This window comes from Argiope bruennichi, chromosome 1 (assembly GCF_947563725.1).
Source record: "Argiope bruennichi chromosome 1, qqArgBrue1.1, whole genome shotgun sequence".
NCBI classification, from domain to species: domain Eukaryota; kingdom Metazoa; phylum Arthropoda; class Arachnida; order Araneae; family Araneidae; genus Argiope; species Argiope bruennichi.
In genome coordinates this window covers 87,477,108-87,490,092 of record NC_079151.1, presented here as the reverse complement: position 1 = coordinate 87,490,092, position 12,985 = coordinate 87,477,108, and the positions used below count along the sequence as shown (strand labels likewise).

The 12,985-nt window shown below is 26.2% G+C and overlaps 2 long non-coding RNA genes across 2 annotated transcripts; one reads left to right on the top strand and one right to left on the bottom strand.

Annotated features, from left to right (window-relative positions):
* On the top strand, positions 1–3,371 carry LOC129980532 (uncharacterized). The gene is made up of 3 exons (XR_008785246.1): positions 1–178; positions 1,654–1,888; positions 3,211–3,371. It is a non-coding gene; the product is annotated as an uncharacterized LOC129980532 (long non-coding RNA).
* Positions 3,372–8,887: 5,516 nt separating this feature from the next.
* On the bottom strand, positions 8,888–12,441 carry LOC129971433 (uncharacterized). Its single transcript, XR_008784803.1, has 3 exons — positions 12,407–12,441; positions 9,845–10,062; positions 8,888–8,984 (listed from the first exon to the last, which is right to left on the bottom strand). It is a non-coding gene; the product is annotated as an uncharacterized LOC129971433 (long non-coding RNA).
* Between the last annotated feature and the right edge of the window lie 544 nt (positions 12,442–12,985).

Sequence of the window (12,985 nt, the reverse complement as noted above, 5' to 3'; positions counted from 1 at the left end):
AATGAAACAGCTGGAGGACATCAGTAGAAGTTAAAAAAAATCTGTTGGAGTGGGGATCACTGTTGGAAGAACATCTGTCGTCTTACTAATCACATATATTTAAGGGAACGGATTCATTAAACTTCAAGAGAGCTGAAGAAGTACTACAGCAAACGTAAGACTCAGTGATTTCTGGCAAGTAAGTAAAGATATGTTTGAAATGTATTAATCTTTATATTTTCTTTTTTTAAATAGAAACCTAAAGATAAATATTTCTGTTGTGTCAATGATTATGACATTAATGAAATGATTATTTTTAAATCCTTTTCTAAAACGTACTGAAAATTATGACGGTGACTAGTGTGAATTAAGACTAATTTCTATGCATTTTAAACAGATGTCTGTTAATTTTATAACATTATAATGATGGTTAGTTGCGAAAAATCTATTTAGTTGAAATATTTTTCAATTTTTTAAAGTTATTTATTAAATTTAGTTGAAAAATATTTATTAAATGAAGTGAAGACGATTTAGAATAAAACTAATTAAAAAGGATATTCAAATTGAAAATTTTCCTTCTATCTTATGATCACACCAGTTTGTGTTAAATAAAATATACAGTGATATTAAATCAGAATGTCTGTTAAGAAAGCTATTAAAATGTGATTGTCTTTAAATACGAACTGAATCATATACAGAACTTTATACTGTGAAAACACACATTAGATTCATTTTATAAAATTATATTATTACTATAAATTTTACAAGAAGAGTTCAATTAACCTACACTTTGAACTGAAATACCAGCATGACATTATTTTTCCAACAGGTTTTTCAATCTATCATTTCAATTAAAGATCATATTTTTATTGATAAGCATTTATAAGCATGAAAATGCTAAACTATTTCTACAGAAGTGGTTTTCAGTATTAAAAAATCAGTCTAAACCTTCTACAATCATGGCCAAAGATCATACAAAGAAATATAAGAGTTTGGTTATATTTAAAAGGATTTCAGAGTATTTATTATCTGTTTTATTATCTCTGCAAATTTTCGATTTTAAAATATTATCCATCAAATTCTCTTCCGATGTTAATTTTTATAAAAACATTTGTAGTACTAAAAGTTATTTCCACTCAAAGTTGAAGGTTAATTACAACTTATTTTGTATATAAAATGCATTGTTGTGTTAAATGTTTGCACGTTTAGTAGTAAGTTTATTTCAAAGATTTATAGGATTATAAAAAGTTATCATACTCTTATTTCATATTGTTATTTATATTCGAATGTTAAAATCATCTAATTCGATAGATTCACCTTATTATACAGTATGAGTGGTATTACTTTATAACAAAAATACAAATATATATATATACACACACAAGAAATAATTTTTAGAGCATTGCATCTATGCATTTTTGAATTTGGCATTTATTTCTAGTTCCTGCCATTTAACTAACAATTAATAATATTTCTAAAACTTTTTTTGGCAATTTGGAGAATTATTCATTCGTTTCAGCAATCGTTTTATAAATAGTCAATTTGTTAACAACTCAATAGCTCTATAGATTGTTGTAAAATAATTTGCTTGCCTTTTGTTGTTGTTAAAAAACATAAAAAAATCACAATGCCATAATTACTTTTCTTTTCCATCAAATACTTTATGTTTTATAGATATTTTCCCTGTGCAAACTAATCAAAATGGCGAAATACTTGGCATTCCTGCTGTTTCTCACTTTAAGCGCTACAGTTTATGCAGGAGAAATCCAACGGTTCTTTCGAATGTTTACCGAAGTTGGATGTGCAAAGACTCATACTTCCATGGACATCGATGAGCCCATGCTCATCTGTGGTCAGTGTGTTAGGATGATACTTAATGTGAAGAAAGTTAACGATCCTTTGTGTGCAGGTGAGCGCATTTTCACTATCAATAGTCTTTTAAATCCAACATATTTTCATTGCATCTAAATAGAGATCGAGAATAAAATGTTATACTGACTGAGAATACGATATACTAAATTGACTAAGCAGTTATTTGTCATTACCAGCTATAAATGTGAGAGGATTCATCTGTTTAATTCGCGGAAATTGCTTTATGTATTTATAAGATAATTATTTCAAGCATTATACTAGTTTGAAATTTTCTTTTCAACAAAACTACTTCATCCACAAGAGGCCGCGATGACCTGGTGGTAAGGTCTCGGCTTGTGAGCCGTAGGGTTTCAGGTTCGAGACCCGATTCCACCGAAGAACCGTCGTATAAGGGGGAGGGGGTCTGTTGCACGTTAAATCCATCAGGCCAAACGTCCTCCCGCTGGTGTGGTGTGGCGTGGAGAGGAGGCGCCAGCTCAGGTGTCGTCCTCGTCATCTGACCGCGGTTCAAAATGACGAGGTCCATCCCAAAATAACTCTAATGTTGCTTTACAACAGGACGTTAATATAACTAAACTAAACTCTTCATCCACGAAATAAATTAATAGTTTAAATCTGAAACTATATCATAATTGATTATGGCTTGGGCTATATTTCCTTTTGCACTCTTTATGGGAAGATTTCTAAATTATCATTAGACACTACGGTTGGCAGTAATGCTACAGTAATAGCAATGATATTGATTTGAATAACAATAAATGGAGTGAAAACTCAATCCCGTGGATTTCACAGCTCACGGGAAACCTTCAAATATCGCAAAACGATAATTTTGAAAGTTTTTGCTAGACTTTCCATCAAGAATAAAGTAGAGGTTTATTTTTTTACGGAAAGACAGAGATTAATTCTGATATATGTACTTTATAAAGATAATGTTTTATCAGATACTCACAAGTTTGACTATTACTAATTATTACATATATGAATAAAATGGTACCTCTATATAGGTACCTCTAAATATAGGTACCTCTCTTGTATCATTCTGAGGAGAGTTTGCAGAGAGCAGGTACTGAAATCTGAATATTCTTCTGTTATACTTAAGTCATTTTCCCCGGTTTCTAACCCTAGTAGCACCCATTTGATATTAAACAATACTTGTAATATTTTATAATATTGCGAGGAAAAATGTCAATGAATTATTTTTTTGCTTGGCCAAAATTAGATTGTCTTTTTGAATTTGTTTGTTGCAAAATACTATGTAATTCTTCAATTTTCCAATAATTTTTAAATTGAAAATTTTTAATTTTTGTTTTTAGAATTCTGATTTTGTTATTAATGATTAATTATTTTTTTCTACAACAGGTATCGAATAATCACTCTCCATTCCCCAGGACGTTGAAGAATGGTTAGATAAGGATGTGTTCTGTATTTTCCAAAAGAGAAAAATGAATGGAAAAATATTTAAAAGGAGACTCAGATTTTGAATTAATGTAAACGATTATAAATAAAATATTTTATTTGAATTTTTTTTATGTAATTTTCTGAATGCTTACATCACAACTATTTAGAAACGACATTGAATTAACAACCCAAGCAAATCTTATTACATCAAAGTTATTTATTTCATATTTAATAAGCAGAAAAAAGACTTTATAATTTTTAATAAGGCATATTGCATATGTTATTTTGTAGAAATTTACACACACACACAAAAAAAACGGATTTCCGTTAGTTTTTTCGATTTAAAGAAGAAGATTATTAGGTCACAGAAGTTTATTTTTGAGAATTTATAACTGAATTTCGGAAATAAATCTATTTCTGTTTTGAATATGCTTGTATGGAAACACATTTATTTAATTATTATCATAATTTTTCTTTAAAAATGTAGGTAACAATTTAAAAAATTTTAGAAGTAGAATTTCCTAATTTTTAATTGCAAATTATCAAATAACTACTAAAATACAGCAGTTTTAATAATAATCTTCATCTTAAAATTTCAATTTTTTTTCAACAAATTCACTTTTTGATTACATTAAACTCCCTGATAATTGATTCAAATCCTTGTCATAATCATATGAAAGTATATTCTTGCAGAAATTCTTGTTCTCTTTATTATTATTTTATATTAAAATGCCTTATTTCATTGCAAGAGCATATAGAAAATTACAGTGAAGCTCAGTGTGTAGAAAAAAATATGTAATTTTGAAAGTTTGAATTATAAACGCAATTAAATCAATTTATATAGAGCGTACAGTCTTTATACTCTTGAAAATAATTATAGGAAAATGGCATCAAAAATATAATTTCAAGTTAAGTTTTATATTTTTATATTAACATATTAAATTATTATCTTACCAAGATATAAATTCGAAGGTAAATACTAACACATAAAATTATGTAATATTAGATAAAATATAAAAATAGAAATATGCAAAAAAATATTACACTAATGTGACAAATTTAACTTCAGACAAAACTACAAACCTCAATAATAATCAAAACACTTTAAATGATTAGAAACATATTTATGAAAAATGAAAATAAAAATAAAATATAAAAAGTATTTCTCTCCAAGAAATTCAGCTGCTATATTATAAAAAAAAAATCTTACAAGTGAGTGAAATCTATGTATTGATGCTATATCATTTGAAAATTTATGTATGAAAGAATCAATAAAAGAAACGTTAGTAAAAAAAATAATTAATGCTAATAGACTTATAGGAAGACATGTTTAAATCTTGTATGAAGAAGTATACAAATGAAAGCAAACTTAATACAAGGAGCGAATTTTGATTTGAGGAAGACTTGTAACTGAATATGTTTTAAAACGCTTCGTAAAGATATAGTTTCATGAATTATGACACACATTTTACGAATACTTTTACGTTTAAATTTTCTTTTCATTGGAAAATTGCATGTTTTCTAAGTTTTTGCATTTTGACAATATCCTCAAAAATTATTTAACTATCTTATGTCTAATAATATTAAATAGTAATAATCTAATTAATATTAATAATAGAATAATCCAATCAGAAATCTGTCTATCAAAAATATTTTTATTCCATAAGTTTGTTCTACTTTAGCCTTATATAATACCAAAATTTCATTCGAAATGTCAATATAATTCCCAGATTCTCCATAAAGAGCAATTGAAAGACTGAAATAAAACCAGTGGGAATGATTTCCTTTATGCATACTCTCATATAAATGTTTTTCTGTATTATTAACCATAAGCCAATGGCAAACACTAATTATGGAAGGATCAAACAATATATTATTTTTGGCAATTAATCACTGGGATGTCGTTAATACAAAAGTACCAGAAAACCGAATGCATATTTTGAAAGTCTTTTTTTCCCAAGCAATTAAAATCAAAATTTAGCCCATAAATACAATTGTAGTCACAAAAATCAAATATCAAACTTCACATATTTTACTTATCGCGTTTATATGTTTGTGAAATTACAGACCAATAGACGATTAGTCACTTTTCAGTTTTGATTCTATATTTGATACAGAGCTTCACATCAGATCTGTGTAATATCTGTGTAACAAATTTTCTCGGTCTAACTCTCTTTGATTTGTAGTTATCGTACAAATTTATATTCGGAAGGCCGGACAAACAGATCTTCTCTGAACAGATATCATTCAATATTTTGTAGAAATCTGAAAATGAAGGCAGAGATCTTGTATCGAATTTTATCTGTCTAATTCAAAGCATTTTTGAGTTATGGTATTCAAAGACAAACAGATATAATTCCAAAAATATTTTTTTTGGCGATACAGGGATGTTTAAAAGTGGAGAATCGAGTTCGAACTTTTTGAAAGAAAGTAAATAGTAGCAGAATATCATAGAATAAGGCATTTCATCTGCGGAAAATCTTATAATAAACAATAAGGTTGTGAAACGTATTGTTTGATCATAAATTGTTCATGGACAAGCTGTAGCTCATGAGTTGTTGCTATTAGTTGAATAAAATTATTTTTGAAGCTATGGAATTCTTAAGAACGATAAATAAAAAGAAAGAACTTATTTCGTAACAAGAACAAGGGAAATTAAATTAATTCGAAAAAAATTGCACCAGTCATTAATGCAAATGCTAATCTCTACTATTAAAATAAATTTCAATTTAAACATTATTTTTTCTGCTTTTCTTTTGAAATTACTGAAGAAGATTAAAACTTCTGTTGAAGATAAAAATTTGTGAATAAAATAAAGAGTTTCAAGTTTCATTATATAAGAAATATATAGCATTTCATATTATAGCTTTTTTACTTTGTAAATTATTTGAATTTATATTTCTCTGTATCGCCTTGAAATACATTCAGACAGTGTATAAATAAGACCTTGAAATATATTCAGACAGTGTTCCAATCACGTGGTACATACATTTGTGTGTATATCCTATCACTGGTATTTCTTTGTGAGGTTACCATTTAACATTTTTTATTTTTCAAAATGAGTAAATGGATTCCAAAATAAAGTTGATAAAAACTTTAGATTTGCATTAAATGTATAAAAAGGTAATTCAAACTATATTTGCTAATATCAAAATAATTTAGATATTAATAATTTTCACAATAAAGAATAAATGCATCTTCTAATTTTCTCGATGTATTTTTTTTCTTTTTAAAGAAGAATACTGGAAAATTTTCTTAAGAACAAAGTGATAGACAGTGAGCGATTTTTTTATGTTAGTAAAGAAGATAGGAATTTCAAAAGCCTTTGAATGATTACCATATCCAATTTATCTTATCGTTTTCTCATAATTAGCTTACATGTTAAAACATATTATGTAATATGAAGCCATTATCCTTGCTTGTTTCTGATCCTCAAATGCTGAGATATTTCATTGAAGTAAAATAAAATGTTAATATATTTTCTAGTGGAATTACAATTACAATTAGAATTGTTTAAAAAACAAAAGACTTTATAAAACTTGAAAAGTTGTATGATATGAATTTTTATTTTTAAGCTTATTTAATTTTATGTTATTTTTAAATCTATACAGTTTTTTTTAAAAAAAATTAAAGGATATTGGAAGAATTGCACCATAGAGGGTAAAGACGCAATAATTATTTTCTATTATGAACATAATGACACAGATCTGTGCTGTAAACTTTATCTGTAAAAGGCTAACTTTTTTTTTTTAGTTTTTTGATGCTAAATACTGAAAGAAAATCACAGGTCTAATATGCATAAATTTTATATAGTTAAGAACAATATAACATATTATAATCATAGATTATATGTCATAAAATATATTTTTTAAATAATGAGTCGCTGTATACAAGCTCTATCAGTAAAACAATTAACTATTATTTAGATAGACTTACCTCTAAATTGTTAAATAACCGGTTAAAAACTATAATAGACATATACATAGACACATAGAAACAAGTTAGATCTGAATCTCCAGTCTATTGGTGTATTGCTATTCATCTTACCACCTTACACTTCCTGCCATTCTTTTCTACCCCATTAAAATAATTTTAATTCATTAAAATAAGATCTATGAAAACCCTGAAATAATAATTTTAAAAAGCTTCGTATTCAAAACACCAAATGTAGTCGCTGGTGATTTGAAGATAATATGTATGTTAATCCCACATAGTAGTTACACAAATTTTCCAATTCAGATTGCTCCGATTGAAAAAAAACATTATATAAAGAAATAAGTGAAAAATGTGAACACTATATGATAAGGATTTGTAACTATATTATAAGCACTTACTTATAAACTCATTTAAATTTTAAATCATTATAATGCAATATTATAAATGTTAAGTATATATTTATGACGTGATAAAATTAAAAATTTCAAAATATTTGGATTTGAGTTATTTCTTCCGAAATATGTAATCATTTTTGGAAAAAACTTTAAGTGATAGGAAAAAAAAAGACTTCAGTTCTGGAATCAATACTGAAATACATAAAAATCTGTTATCTAACATAAAAAAATTTCAATTTTTTTATAGGCTTGCATAAATTTAAATAATTGTTTCCTCTTTTTCCTTTTTATTTGTCTTTATAATTCATGAAACACGGTTTTGTTCTCTTTCTATTCTTTTCCTATATACTATCTTAGATTAAGAAAAGAGAAATTTACATCTTGTTCTTTCTCTATTTATGAAAACAAATGTGATTTCTATCAGAAAAAAAAAAACCCAACTATGCCAGATTTTTTTTGTAAAATTTCCGACGACAGTACTTGTATTTTGTTTTTCTGCATATTTATAATAATTTCGTTCATTATAAAAATTTATTTCATGGATAGTATAAGACAAAGAAGATGACGGGAAAAATTCCTATCATTTCAAATGTATATTTAAAATACAAAACAAAACAAAATTGGACAACTATGTTTAATTATTCAAGACATATATATCATACTGATGAAATTCTTTTCAATGATTTTGATTATCATACCTTAATACTGGAATGGTATAAACAAAATGATAAACAATAATGTAACCCACCTATTTCAATGAAAAAAAAATGAGTTGTATCATTCAAACTTTCTTCTATTTTATATGCTATAATGTAAAATCCATATTTTTTTCAAGGAACTTCAAAATAAAAATTTTGCTGATATTCATAAGAAAATTCCTGATTTTCTCATTTGAACGTTTTATGATTCTCCGTTGATATAAAACAAAACTGATTAAAGATCAAATTCTAACTCTTACTGAATGTCAAACGTATATTGATATTAAATTATATGGCAATTTTAATTCTTATCAGATTCTATCTTATATATATATTGATTTTTTCTGAATATCTGTTAAAAATATCTGTTTTCTTATGAGAAATTTCTATGTAGATAAACCATACTTGGAAAAATGCGCAATGATAAAAATAAAATATCACATTTATGCTTTACTGTAATATAAAATGAATACATTCATCTGATTATGTAAAAAGAAAATGATGGAATGGGCATAATTGTGAAGACTATAAATAATGAAACGAAGAAATAATAAAACAATTAATCGTTTTCCATGATTTTATTGCATGAAAAATAGTTTTTACATCAATATTTTGAATATTCTTTCAATTTGGAGAACCTGTTTTACATTCAACCACTTGGAATTTTTTCAGGTATCTTTGGCTGTCGAAGAAACGCCTTAAAGATCTAGTGATGGAAAAGAAAATATATATGTTAGATAAGGGGGTATTTCTTTTACGATTTCGAAATAAATTTATCTGCAAAAGAAATATCTAAAATATCTAAAAATTTCATTTTTAAAAAATGTTTGAATAAAAGAAGCAACATTATTCCATTATGGTAATTTTTTATAGAATTATCTCAAATCAAAGATTAAAATCTTACATCAAAGCAAAAAAGATCTTACTGCAATTTATACAAACTCAGAAACATTAAATAAAAATTATTGTCAATTATGACAACATTTAGAAATTCCCTTTTCTTCCATAAATTTTTGAAAAATTTATTTCCTCCTAATCTATTTTATTACTTTTACTTTTAGTTGTTAATTAGTGTGGAATGGGCGAAGTTATAGTTAGTATTTCTCTTATATATTCGAAATTAATTTTACGGCTTAAATGGGCTAATGATAAAATTTCGAAATCTAAGGGTTCAAGTTTCTAAATCCAACTGCCGTAAAAAGTAATACATATGAAATCTGCCGAGTCTAAATGTCTTCCTATCGGAATGAGTGAAGAGATACCGGAACCAATGCCGCCCTTGTCATCTGACTACGGCTAAAACTTATGAGATTCGCCCTTTGTAAATCGAGGTGTAAACTCAACTTGAAATGAAATTAATTGTATGTATAGATACAAATGTCCATCTGTTTTCATCTAATAGTGATTAACTATTTTCGTTGTTGTATCACGTATACTAACTTCTTAATTTTATATTTCTTTATAAAAAATGAGGACTTTGATGTTTCTGACGTGTTTAAAGTAGGTCGGAATTTTTCTGCCGCTGCAAAATAATAAAAGATACATTGATTTGGAAATATATCTTACTTTTACACAATCCTTGGTCTATTTTCATGACGTCGATAGTGTAGCGCAAACATGACCCACATATTATTTCGTAAGCGTTGCCTGTCGAGGAATTGGCTGAGGAACAACCCACTATGAGGAAATGCTTAAAATACTCCTGTAATTTCATAGCATTTGTTGACGCAACCACGCCCAGAATCATCAGAACTATTAAGTATTTCATAGTTTTGCTGTTAAGGCTAGAAAAAAAAATACCTTAAATGTACAGTTATTTGTATATAGCTAATAAAAATAAATAAAACTTTTATCAAATGAATGCTTTCAAAATTGAAAATACAAGTTAATTAGCAGTTTGAGCTTACTGTATTTCAAAAAGTATTATATGAAACAGTTCATACAAAGAGCATTGTTGCACCTGCGGGTATATTTTGTGTCATCTTTATTTGAAAATGGATTTTTCTTATAATATTAAAAAAATGGTAGAATATGCTAGAGTTATTTATCCTCTTCAGTTTAAAAATTCAAAGTCATGAAAATTTAATCATTGTATTTTAATATATATAAATTTTACAATTATATGACTTTATAGTTAAGGAATTAATTATAAAAACTCATAATATTTTCTTAAAATTAAAAAAATAATAATACTAAGGAAAAAAAAATTGAGATAAGCAGTCATTTTCTTATTTTGTTCATTATATCCATTTTTACTAAGCTTTATTTACAGGAAGCAGAATGCAACTAATAAAAAATACATAACCTTGCTGCTATTTTACTCTGTTCAAAATAATTCTCTTTTAAATAAGGATGTTAAAATAATTAAAACATTTCCAAATGGCATTCAAAATTCAAATGGTCAGAAAGTTTGAAACCATTACAAAATATACATAATACTGGGCAGAATAAGAATTTGAATAAAAAATTTCCTTTATTTTAAAGAAATATCACATTCGGATTCTACAAATATTAGTTCTTCTCTATAATTGGGTTAATGAAATCTCTTTTGATTTAACTAAGAGCTGTAAGTAAACGAGTTGAGAAATTTCAAATTATCAGGTTCAATAATGCATTATATTTTTTCAATTCAATAACTGCATGAAACAAGAATAAATTTACGAAAATAAACTGCTTTGGAAGGAAAGATTTCTTCATCAAAATTTATTGGACTAATTCATCTCACCGCGCTGCTGTAGCATTTCTTTGCTTTCTTTTCAACATAGTAGAACCCTTTTTCATAAGGCTTAATTAATATCTAAACCAACTAATGATCATATTAAATCATTGACTGTATTACTCTCATTCAAATGCCTTAATACAGAAGGAAAGATATTTCATTTTTTCCCTAAATAACTACAAATATTTTGCAAGTGTTCCTTCCGTTTCGCTTCACATAACTATATGGTAGCCTACTATTTGATTTGGATAACAAATCAATACTAATTTGGTTATTTGGGTTTGAAAAATATAAAACCATATTAAGACAACTCAACTTACTAATAGGAAAAATCTCGAATGGGATAAACCGTCTTAGATATATAAATTTTTATTATAAAAATATTCTTTATTAGTCATTGTGATAGGCCATATTTATTTGATTTTCTAGTGGCTCATGCTCACATATTAGATCTTTTAATTGATCAATAGAATCTATTTAGTAATCAAGAAGTGCTTTTAAATTAATATCAGTATGTTAATTATGTTTTTATACATAATCAATATATTGATATAACTATCAATCTATATATACATAATGATTGTATATACACACACTAACTAATGAATAAATACTAATAACTTAATTATTTAGTTTAAGCAAATTTTCCTTTCGAATTAGTCTTTAATAGCAATCCATGAATACTTGATTTTTTTTCGTGATGATCCATTAAAAATTAAAATAATTGTCTGTGAACATGAAAAATTCCTTTGATACATGAAAACATTTAAGATAAGTAATAAGAATATCAATTCATTTATAGAAAAGGTATGAAAAAAGCATGAACACTGAAGAATATTCTTAAAGAATAATATAGAATTCCAAATGATTTTTGATAAAGATAGTGATCATTTTTCACAGAAATGTTACAAGATGGGGAAAGGAAATTCCTCTTCTGATTACAAATAAGAAAAAAAGTAAAAGCTCGACAACAAATGAATGATGCAGTTTTTTGTTTCACTCAACAATAACAAGATTATTATTCTGACTGAAAACATTAATCTCTAAATATTATCACTGTTAACTTTTAATTGTATTTCTAAAGATAAAAAAAGATCTTATTTTAAATATGTTGCTTTACATTTTCAAAAAAATATTTTTATTAGTTATTTGCTTTATGTTATTTACAACATATTGTACATTCTTTAAAAAATCAATTCTTAATATAACGCTTACAAATACTGTAAACTTTACCAAAGATACTTAACATCTAACTTAAAATTTCTATTTTTACTAATCTTTCTTTTTGAAGACATAGATGTGTCATTATCTTGCAAATAAATTCAAATTTAGCGATTTCCATATTCCTCAATAAATTTTAAATTAATTATAAAGAAAATTCTGAAACATCAATAGCCTTTTGAACTTACCTGAGAGTTGTTGAACTTTGATGCTCTACCTCTCTGTATTTGTAACGAGTAGTGATGTCTATATATGGAAGATGAGTAAAAAAGCAGATGCTATGCGACGTTTGTCTTGTCTCTTAGCAGATGTCAAATGGAACCATTCTGCTTTTTCTGACACTTACTGAATGGAATGAAAAGAAACCAGAACTTGTTTATCAATCAGCTTCAAAACAATAATGTGTCTTTTATATAAAGGTATTAAACCTTCTATCAACATTGTGATCTTTCAAAACTTAAAGAAATATTTCTTTCATTTATATGTAACTGACGTTTTCTCTGTATTAATACACTTTGGATGTCTTAAAGAAAGAATTATGGTGAATTTAAGAATTCATTAACAATTATCTTTGTTCAACATTCTTTAAAACTATGCAAAAATTACATTATAAAGATTATTTTGGCAATCGGATGAAAATATCAATATTTCTGCGTATACACTGAGTTAAGAGAAAATATTAAAAACATTTATTTATGTATCTGTTTACGTGACAAAATAATAATAATTTTTAATTATCAAAATTTAATAGCACCCCGATCAAAATT